Below are 11,128 nucleotides of genomic sequence, written 5' to 3'. Positions count from 1 at the left end.
TTCATTCCTAGAATAGAAGATTTATGTATGTAAAAGAATCGCTAAGGCATTAGATAACCACGTAAATCGATGTGTTTTTAATACTTCATGTGAGTTTTATAACCATACTATTGACCCTAACTGTGTGTAACAACATTCTTCAGGCATTGGAATGTTATGACATTTGTCACCCTAGACCTGTCGGTTTAACTGTAGCTAACAGTTTAGGTGCGGGATTGTCAATCCCGTATAGATCTATACATAAGTAACACTTTCTCCCTACAACAGATTATGGTATATAATACAGGACTTAAACTGCATACCCGAAAGTACGTGAAGCTGAACATCTCACAAAACTTAGTATCAAATAGATTTACATATGAAAAGTTCATTTGTTCTTGTATATGAAAGTATTTCCTTGATATAGTACTTATAGTATGTAAAATCTCTTGAATATCTAGTAAACTATACCTATTATAGTTTTTCTCAAATGTATGATTCGTTGTATGATAAACTCTAGTGTAATATCAGCTTGGTATGTAAGTACAACATTTGTAATAAAACTATTGAACATTTATACACCAAAATAAAATTAAAGTGTTTGATATTTGTATACAACATGTTTTCACTCTTAAAGGAAAAAATATTATTGAATAGGTGTTGCATGCGAACGTTTTCATATGATAGTTATGAATCACATATGATTTGTTATATAAAGATAAGTGTAATAAAAGCTTAATGTTTTCCACACGAGAGTAACTGTGTGTTTACTTGTATTCTCCCCCTTTGAAAGTGTATAAAAGCATTTATAAAGTATTTGAAAACGTAGTTGTATGGGTATGAACTCACTTGATAGATAGAAGAAGGTGAAACGAAAACTGAGCAGAACTTCGACTAGGGAAAGTTGAATTTTTCAAGAATCTCGGAAATCTTGGGAGTGAAAAACCTTCCTTCGGAACGTAGATATGAAAAAAGGGCTTCGGGATGGCTTCGGGGGATTTAAACACAGAGCTTCGGCACGAGAGAGAGAAGAAATGAGCACTGGAACCCAACACCTTTAGCTGCTATTTATAGCCCTAATTTGAGCGCCATGTTGTGGTACACGTCACCATGTCGTGGTGAGGAATTCTATCCTCTTCCATTGACGAGACGTTTGCTGACGCACCTGGAACCCATCAATCACAATACAACGTCGTGGATTCTTCACCACGTCGTGGTGACCTGACAGCCTCGGATTTTGTGCCGAAAACTTATAAATTCGTAACTTCCGCGTACGAGCTCCGTTCTTACCGTTCTTTATATCCACGCGTAGGTGAGATTATGCTCTACAACTCTCGTTTAGACTCCTTCAGCAAATTATGACTTTATTTTTATTTTTATTTATTTTTAACGGGCCGGGACACGAAAAGGCCGTTAAAAATCCATAAATTCTTCATGTGATGTCTGTTCTCGTCAGACTTTATACCGTTGTGCTACTATTGTTGAGAACTTCGATTCTCATTTAGGTTGTATCGGCTAAAAATCTCTCGATCTCTATTTCGAGTATTTTAGTTGTCTGCTGCTATACTCGAAACTTGGAAAAATCACAACTTTCTCATATGAAGTAAGATTTGGACGTTCTTTTATATATGCCTATGGTCTAATGATATCTACAACTTTCATTTAGATACCTAAGGCTAAATATAATTGTATTGAAACTTCGCGTCTTACGCTTATCAGTATTGTCGTTTTTTACTATGACTCTTAGATTGGTCATAACTTCTTCGTTATAACTCGAATTTTAGTGTTCTTTATATTTCTGAAACCCTTGATACGATGTTTATCATTTTATGTAACCCAATAGAGACTTTTGAACATTCAAATTTTGATGCAAATTTCATTACATTAAAAGAGATTACAATCCTTGACTTTTTAGGTCATTACATTGATTCGAAAAATATCAGGTTGTCACACTTGCGCACGTAAGTTGCAATATCTGCCTTCATATTTAGCCACCAATAATGTTGCTTGAGATCCAGGTACATCTTTTCATGGCCGAGATGGACGGAGTACCTTGTTTTGTGTGCTTCATTCATAATCACGTCCCGAAATCCTACAAACATAGGCATCGAGATCCAGCCCGCAAGGTAGTAGGCTTCATCCTCTTGGGTGGTCAGGCTCTTGTCCATCCCACGTAATAAATTGTTTGTGATGTTTTATGGTCTTAAGGCTTCCAGTTAAGCCTCCTTGATTTGTGACGACAAGTAGGAATGGATGGTCATCATTAGTTTCCTCACTCGACAACCCGAGTATTCCTTCCGGCTTAGGGCGTCAGCCACCACATTGGCCTTGCCCGGATGTTACCTGATTTCACATTCGTAATCATTTAGTAGCTTGACCCATCTCCGATGCCTCATGTTCAGTTATTTTTGGTTCAGGATGTGCAGGAGGCTTTTGTGATTTGTAAATATGGTGCCCTTCGTACCATAGAGGTAGTGCCTCCAAATGTTTAAGGAGAAGACCACAGCTCCAAACTCGAGACCATGAGTGGTATAGTTTATTTCATGGGTGTTCAATTGTCTGGATGTGTAAGCTATAACCTTCCCATGCTGCATAAGTACATAGCCTAAACCCTGATTTGAAGCGTCGCAATATACCACAAAATCTTATGTTCCATCTGGTAATGATAGCACCGAAGCACTATAGAGGGCTCGCTTCAGGGTTTGGAAAGCAGCATCTCGTTTGTCATTCCAATAAAAAGGTGCGCGTTTCTAAGTTAGAGTGGTGAAGGGCTTGGCGATCTTGGAGAAATTCTGAATGAACCTCATGTAGTATCCAGCAAGGCCTAAGAATTGCCTGATCTCCGTGGGTGTTCTCGGGCCCTCAATAGCTTTGATCTTGGCATCGTCTACATTTATCTTCTCTTCACTGACTACGTGTCCTAAGAACTCCATCATGCGGATCCAAAACTCACATTTGGAAAATTTTGCAGATAACTTCTCTGCCCTTAAGGTTTCCAAAATATGTCGAAGGTGTTGGTTGTGTTCCTCCTTGCTCTTAAAATAAAAAAGTATGTTGTCGATGAAAAAAATCATGAAGTTGTCGAGGAATGGACGGTAGACTCGATTCATGAGATCCATAAATGTTGCGGGGGCATTTGTCTGACCAAAGGGCATAACCATGAATTCATAGTGGCAATAGCAATTCCGGAAAGCAGTTTTGGGAACATCTTCCTCTCGGACACGCAACTGGTGGTAACCGGATCTTAAATCTATTTTGGAGAAATAAATTGCTCCTTGCAGCTTATCAAATAAACCAACGATCTGAGGAAGAGGATATCGGTTCTTGACGATAAGCTTGTTTAACTCCCGATAGTCGATGCACATTCGGAAGGATCCATTTTTCTTCTTGACAAACAACACCGGAGCTCCCCAAGGAGAGAAGCTTAGCCTGATGAATCCTTTGTCTAGAAACTCGCTCAATTAGCTAGATAGCTCTTGAATTTTGGTGGGGGCTAGTCTGTACGGTGCTTTGGCAATCGGTGTGGCTCCAGGTACTAAGTCAATCTGAAATTCGACCTTTCTCTCAAGAGGTATTCTAGGGAGGTCTTCAGGAAACACATCGGGAAAATCACACACCTCTGGGATGTCCTTGATGTTCTTATCCTCTTTCTTTTTATCTACCACGTAGGCTAGGAAGGCTTGATTCTTCTTGTGCAAGAACTTTTGTGCCTTGATACACGAGATAAGGCGAAGGTTTGTGTCAGGCTTATTGCCACATATAATTAGGGTTTTGTCGTTGGGGAGGTGAAGGCAAATGGCCTTCTTGTAGCACATAATATTGGCATGGTGGGGGCTTAACCAATCAATACCGATGATCACATAAAAACTTCTGATAGTAACAGGCATTAGGTTGACTTGAAAAGAGTGTTAATTTAATGTTAGTGTGCACCCCATAAATATGTCGTTGGTGGTTTCCGTTTTTCCATTAGCCATCTCTTATGTGGACGTTTCATTTAATCTTTGTGGGTTTTGGTTGAGCAGGTGCTTAAATATGTGACTTACGAAGCTTCATTCAGCTCCACAATCAAATAGGATACATGCATATATATATATATATATATATATATATATATATATATATATATATATATATATATATATGTATATATATATATATGTATATATATATATATATATATATATATATATATACAGTAACTACTGTCGGGTCTTTCATGGCCTCCTCATGTCCTATTGCTAGGACCCTTCATGTTCCTCCCACATTTCAACCGTTGGCCTTGGGACAGTTTCGCTTGAAATGGTCGGTCTCTCTGCACCCGTAGCATGCTTGGTTGGGTCCCGCATTGTTGGGTTGGTTGCTTTGTTGTTGTAGGGCTCTGCAGAACCGGACAATGTATCCTTTCCGGTGACAATTGGTGAATTGAAGGTGTCGACATGCACCGTTGTAGTGGAAATAGCACTTTTCACACTGAGGGTGGGAGCCCGCATTGGGTCTAGCAGGAGCCAGTGTAGCTAGTGTCGATGCAGCAAGAGTTAGTGTAGCAGGTGTAGTAGCAGCGTGGATAACTACCAATTGTTGTTTCTTCAATGACTCCTGACTTTGTTGTCCTCTTTTTTCGTTTCCAAATTTCCTTTGGTTGTCATTAGTCTTCTTTGGTTTAGTAGCGGGGGTCATGACACCCTTCTGTACGTCGTGATCCACAAGCCTCTAAGCGAGACATTTGGCGTTGTCGAAGGTAATGGTATTAGCAGCCAAAACGTTCCCTTAGATTTGGGAAGACAACCCCTATATTTATCTTTCAATCTTGTTTCTCTCGGGCGTAATCATGCTCGGGCACAGAATCACTAGGTCGCTGAACCTGGAAGTGTATGCTTCAATATCCACCCCCTTCATCGTCAAATTCCACAACTCTTGCTCCAGCTTTTGGATTTCCCCCCGAGGGAAGTATTCGTCAAGCATGATTGCTTTTAGATCCTCCCATGACATAGAGTTTTCTATTGGCAGGGTTAGAGCATTGATATGGTCGTTCCACCATGAAAGGAACCTATCTAAGAAGGTACAAGCAACAAACTTCACTTTTCTTCTGGACAGTTGTAGATCTCGAAGACAGACTCGGTCTTTTTAAACCAGCGATTCAAGGCTATCACTCCACCAGTGTCATTAAAAGGTCTCGGTTTTGCGTTAGTGAAGTCTTTGAACGAGCATGCCTTCTGGATCCCTTGATAGTCTCCATGATTGGAACTTCCAGCCCTGTTTCCATTTCCATTACCGCCATTTTTGTTTACGTGTGCAAGCGTAGCAATAATTGCAGTTTGGAATGTAGCAGAGTTCATCTCGGGGGGGGGGGGGGGGGGGGGCAGGGGGGTGACGGTGGTGATGTCGTGTTGTTCTTTCGTGGTTTGTTTCTCCGCAGCATCTTCTGTCATGGAACAGAAAGATGGTGAGTATGTAGTGATCTCGAATATCTTTTGTTATCCAACGATTGTGGTGATTTAATTGTGCTTATAAGTGAATTGTATTAGGTCAACTAATAACGAAAGTAGAGAGCATAACTGATAGTATCATCACTAATAACATACGTACTTGTTTCATTAACGATAAAGATTTAGTACACATCACGTGAAAATTTGACCTTCACAAGGTCTATAAGAGTTATATAGCATAATAATCTTGCAAATTGGGTAATCACTTAATTGGAGTGTTGATCCTACACACATAAATCAAAAGAGGAAATGGCCTAGACTACAGTGAACGGTGAGTAAGATAGATCCCACTCACAACGGGTAGTCTCTGGTGGTGCTTGTGTTGAGGTCGAAGCGCCTTGAAATTGGGCAAGTTAACGCTCAACGTTTTAAACTCTTATCTCAAGGGCATCATGGCACTCCTGATACTCTCTCACCTCCGCTTGTGCAGTGGTAAGATCCTCAATCACCCGCTCCGTCGGGTAATAGTCCAGTTCGAGATCCTGGATGTGAGCATTCACTCGCTCTGCGGAAGCTCTCATTTACACCATGTGGTTGGTGGTCACTTGAACCTGATCGCTGATGTCTCTAATTCGTCAAATGATGACTGGAAGAGCACAGTCAGTAGGTCCTCCCCGACAAAGGTCATAAAATCATCGCTCCAGTTTGTATGGCAGTCATTGATTCTGGTGCCAACTCCATCGCTTGATGTCATAGGCTTAAGGGGGTATGGGACCATTAGGGACTTGTTGCTAAGGTGGTATCATGTTGATGTATGGAGGATCGATAACTTCGGACTCTGTGTCCAACCAGTCATCCTCCTCCTCGTCCTCATCGATGTCTTCCTCTTCTAGCTCTTCAATGGGTTCTTCCTCTGATTCTTCCATGGGTTCCTTTTCTGGATCCTCTTATATCCAACCACCATTTCCCTGGATAGGGAATTAGGGTCTTCAGGAAAATAGAATCCTGCCATGTCGTCTGTATGAGAACGTGAGCATAAGAAGATATAAGAAAGGCACACGGAATGCCAAAATACTCCTGTAGTATTTTAATTGTTTAGGCTTGGTTCCTTGGAGCTTTTGGGTATGAGGTTGGTAAGTTTTAGACTCGTTGTCCACTCGATCACTCCTAGACACATGTTGGTCGTATTTTGAATAAATATAGTTGATCAGGCTATATTTATCCTAAATACGATTAAATAATTGTCTAAGTTTAACCAAGATGTCCAACTCCTCTAAAGACTTTTATTCGTTTTCTTGTTGTGACACTATTCTAATAAGCACATATGTTTGTATTATTTTAGTTAGAGTGTTTTAGACCTATTGTATTTATAATTGTATATCTTATATGGATGGATATATTAGTTCACTATAAACAATTCTCTAATATCAATCTATCACACCATCGGACCAGGACGGCGGAAACATGTGGAGGCAGGTGAAGACATTGACTAGCATCATAAAAATTGAATATAAATGAATCGCAACAATCCACACATCATACAATGAGATAACAATTTACATTGTTTTAAATAGTGTATTCGTTTACAAATTACAACAAAAATGACATTAACAAGAAAGTTCCAAAATGCAGCACATTATCCAGTATCCAAGGCTCTAGTACCTGATCACTGTGTTCTTGAGAATACAAGTCGTTTTGAAAAGCGTCAACATAGAAAGTTGGTGAGTTCATAAGCATATTGTAATAAAAACTTTGTAAAATCTTTGTTTCTCATAGTTAGTAAAAACTCCATAAAACCCAACATTTTCTGTAAAAGTAGTTTGTAAATCTAGTTTTTAAAACCGTGTATAGTTGCCTCCATGTTCTCTATTTTTCCTTTGTTACATGTAAAAGAGTTGTGTTTCCCAAGAAAATCCTATATTTTATATATATAAAAGAGTTGTGTTTTTCCCCAGAAAATTCTATATTTTTTGTATATAAAAGAATTGTGTTTCACTAGAAAATCATATATTTTCTGTATATATAAGAGTTGTGGTCTTAAAACCCTAAGACCGGAGTTGTGTCACTTGCTTGCGAAATAAACGAAACATAGTTTATATTCGGTAAAATTGGTAAAGAGTATATTCTCGTAATCCCCAATGTTAATATAATCCTACTCTTTGTGAGTCATTATAACCATACTAATGTGACTCAGGTGCCTGTCCTAACGTTCTTCAGGCGTCAGATACATATAATATATTTGTCACCCTAGACTGGTCTGTCTAGCTGTAGTGAACAGCTCAGGTGTGGGGTGTCAACCCCGTATAGATCTATACATAAATTCTTGCTCTCCCTCAGGAGACTCTGGTTATAACTACAGGACTTAAGGTGTACGCTAGGTAGGTACGGCGAAGGAAAGTCCCACAAGAGTCTTAACAGGTTTAAGTGGACATTTCAAATAATGCATATAATGTTCTTGAGATAAATTGAAAACCCAAGTTTTACGACTCACACTTTCACCACTTTGAAACATACAATTTAATACTTGTATCGTTAAAAGCTCTATGGTGAATTGATTATGACACGCGAAGATTCCTATCGTAAAACTCTGTTTTGTTTTTTTTTTCTGGTTTTATTAAATTATTTATAACAATGTTTATAAATAATCTCTAGTTGTGCATTTTTACCTACACTTTACTAAACAAAACTTATTTTAACAAAGTGTACAAGTGTTATGGTGGTCTTTTAACACACCCAAGCATTTTGTCCAAATGTTTACAAATATGGTTGGTAAAAATTTATAGATCCAAAAGTTAACCATTTGAGGGTAAACTTTCATATTTTACCATTTTACAACTTTTATAACCGAAAATGCATTAACATATTTCCTTGCCAAATTTCATGGTTTTCAACATATGTTAAAGAACCCCTTTTTTCTTGTTTCATTCATAACATGGTGTCAAAATACGCAATATCTTGCTAAGATAAACTTTGCTTCAAACACTTGAGACTTATACCATATTTCAAGATTATGAGTGTTAGCATGGAATGGTGACATTTCAACATAAAAACACATACATACATACATATACATGGAAATATATAAGGATTTCCAACTAAGAATTGACTTGTATGCCCCCCCCCCCCCCCCACCCAAAAAAAATGAAAACTTTGAAAATAAGGGTTATAATGCTCACCTTGGTATATTTGTGGAGAAGTTTGAAGTGTGTTGTGAAGAACTTGGAAGCTTAACACCTAAATGTTCTTGATGAACCCTTGAAGCTCCTAACACCCTAGGAATTCTATACAAGAAATTTGTGTGTGTAAATGGGTGTTAAATGAACACAAACATGTGTAAGAACACTAGGAGTGGGTTGAAATACTTACCAAGAGGCTAGGAATTACTTGGAAGCTCAAAGGAATTGAAGAACTTAGCCTTGTTCTTCAAGAAGTTTGGATAGTGTAATAACAGAGAGAATGAAGAAAAGATTGAAGTGCAAATGAAGTAAAATTGTCTCCAGTCGTAAGTTAAGGGATACTGGAATGGCTTGGATATTTGGTGGACATTTGAATGAGTTGTATGGAAATTCAGTGGTCATAACAATGTAAATCCGAATTTGGCTTTTCCGTGGCACATTTATATACCGAAAATCAATAAACAATTAATATCCCTTTTGAAAAGTACCTATATTGGCCTAACACTCCTTTAAATGTCATGGTATGATCGAATTTACCCCATAAGAGGGAAATCGGTTCTAGTATATGTATATGTTGGAAATTCAGTCCTTAATTGCTTCAAAATGAGAAATGGGTTTGTAGTTTGGGCCTTATATGGGAATTCGGTCTTGAGGAGCCCAAACAGAGGAGGAATTCGTTTTTTTTGCCCAAAAAAAGGTATGTTCGGTCATGGAATTCCATGACCAAATTCCTAAGTGAAATGGTGGTAAAGTTTGTGTTTTGTCATTTTTGGTCCCCAAACTAGTGTTGCAAGTTTCTTTAAAGTGTTTTTCCTGTAATTGTATTCAAAATAGGTCCATCTTACCTTAACATAGTCTATTACATTTAAGTTACATGGAGAGAGTGTTGGTGCTTACATACAACCCTAAGCTAAAATTACCAATTGTGAAAAAGATGGTAAGTTTCCAAAAGAAATCGGGGAGCCTCGCATTCATTTCATAGATGGACGAAGCCTCGGATTACGTTGGGCATAACTTCGGTACGCTCCTCGGTACGCAGGGCGTACATTCGTACGCAGGGCGTAGGAGCTACGTGGCGCATGTTCGGATTTCGAGCTTCGGACGTGTCAACCATGTGAGCTATGTGTCATCCGTCCGAAGAAAGAGGTGATGTGGCCGCCTCCGGACCAAGCTTCCAAGTACGCGGGGAGTAATACCGTACGCTGGGCATACACCTTCGGTCAGACCTCAAAGTTTCTGCCTCAATCTTCAAAAGTTCATAACTTTTGCATACGAGCTCCGTTTTTTATGTTCTTTGTATCCACGCGTAGGTGAGACCGTACTCTACGACTTTTGTTTGGAATCCATCAGCTAATTTTAAATTTATTTTTAATATTATATTTTTAACAGGCCGGGACAGGAAAGGTCCGTTGAAAATTCATAACTTCTTCGTTATAACTCAGATTACGATGTTCTTTATATTATTGGAATCCTTCTCCCGACCACTACCACTTTATTCATAGATATCATATTTATCTAACATTTTATTTTTGACGCTTATTTTCATCTTAATTATTTTATATATTTATTACCTCTAAACGAGTTACAATGGTTGATCTAGACTTTAACATTGAAAATTTATAGCTACATAGTTGATGTTTGGACCTTTATTGATCTAGAATTTTTCCAGTTGTGACATTTTTGGTATTCTTTCAATATTTTAAGACTATAATTGTTAAAACTTCGGTGTTGAGAAATATTTTTAGTTTGATAAAATCAGTTTTTCAAAATTCCAGTTTACTGTAACAGCATGTAGGTGTAAAAAACAAACAAGTTTCTTATGACATGTTGCAACCGTTTGGTCCAACTATTTTGCTACAGATTGTTTGGTGGTCCGTAGACTTCATTAATTTTTGCTTCAAAAAAACAAACAACACATAGTTAAATTTTTTTTTAAAAAAAATCACTTGCAAAAATTGGCTAATTTGCAACAATCATCTGGTTCTCTAAGGTTTATATATATATATATATATATATATATATATATATATATATATATATATATATATATATATATATATATATATATAATCCTTAGAGAACCAAACGATTGTTGCAAATTAGCCAATATATATATATATATATATATATATATATATATATATATATATATATATATATATATATATATATATATAGGTTCCGTTGACATACGGTAAAAAATAGAGATCTTGAGATTCAACTTCAGCCACATATTTCACATTTGCCGCTCTAGCCCTCTGGCGTACTGACATGACGAAAGAGTTATAATCATAAATGATAATGTAGTGCTGACTGTTCCTTTTTCCTCTGCCACCTTCCTGACCACCACAATCACCACCTCCACTGCCGCCACTACCACCACCACCTCTACCACCAACCAACCCTACCATTCTTACGTTTGTTACCAATAGCACCGCAACTTCAGCCACAACAACCTCCTCTGCCACCTCCCACCATAATATTATATGATTAATCAGTTTGTGAACTGACATATAAGTGTAATCATTTATGATTAAGCCTATATAT

Source organism: Lactuca saligna, chromosome 1 (genome assembly GCF_052625555.1).
Source record: "Lactuca saligna cultivar CGN05327 chromosome 1, ASM5262555v1, whole genome shotgun sequence".
Taxonomy (NCBI): domain Eukaryota; kingdom Viridiplantae; phylum Streptophyta; class Magnoliopsida; order Asterales; family Asteraceae; genus Lactuca; species Lactuca saligna.
The sequence above is the reverse complement of the archived record's forward strand: the minus strand, read 5'-3'. Positions refer to the sequence as shown.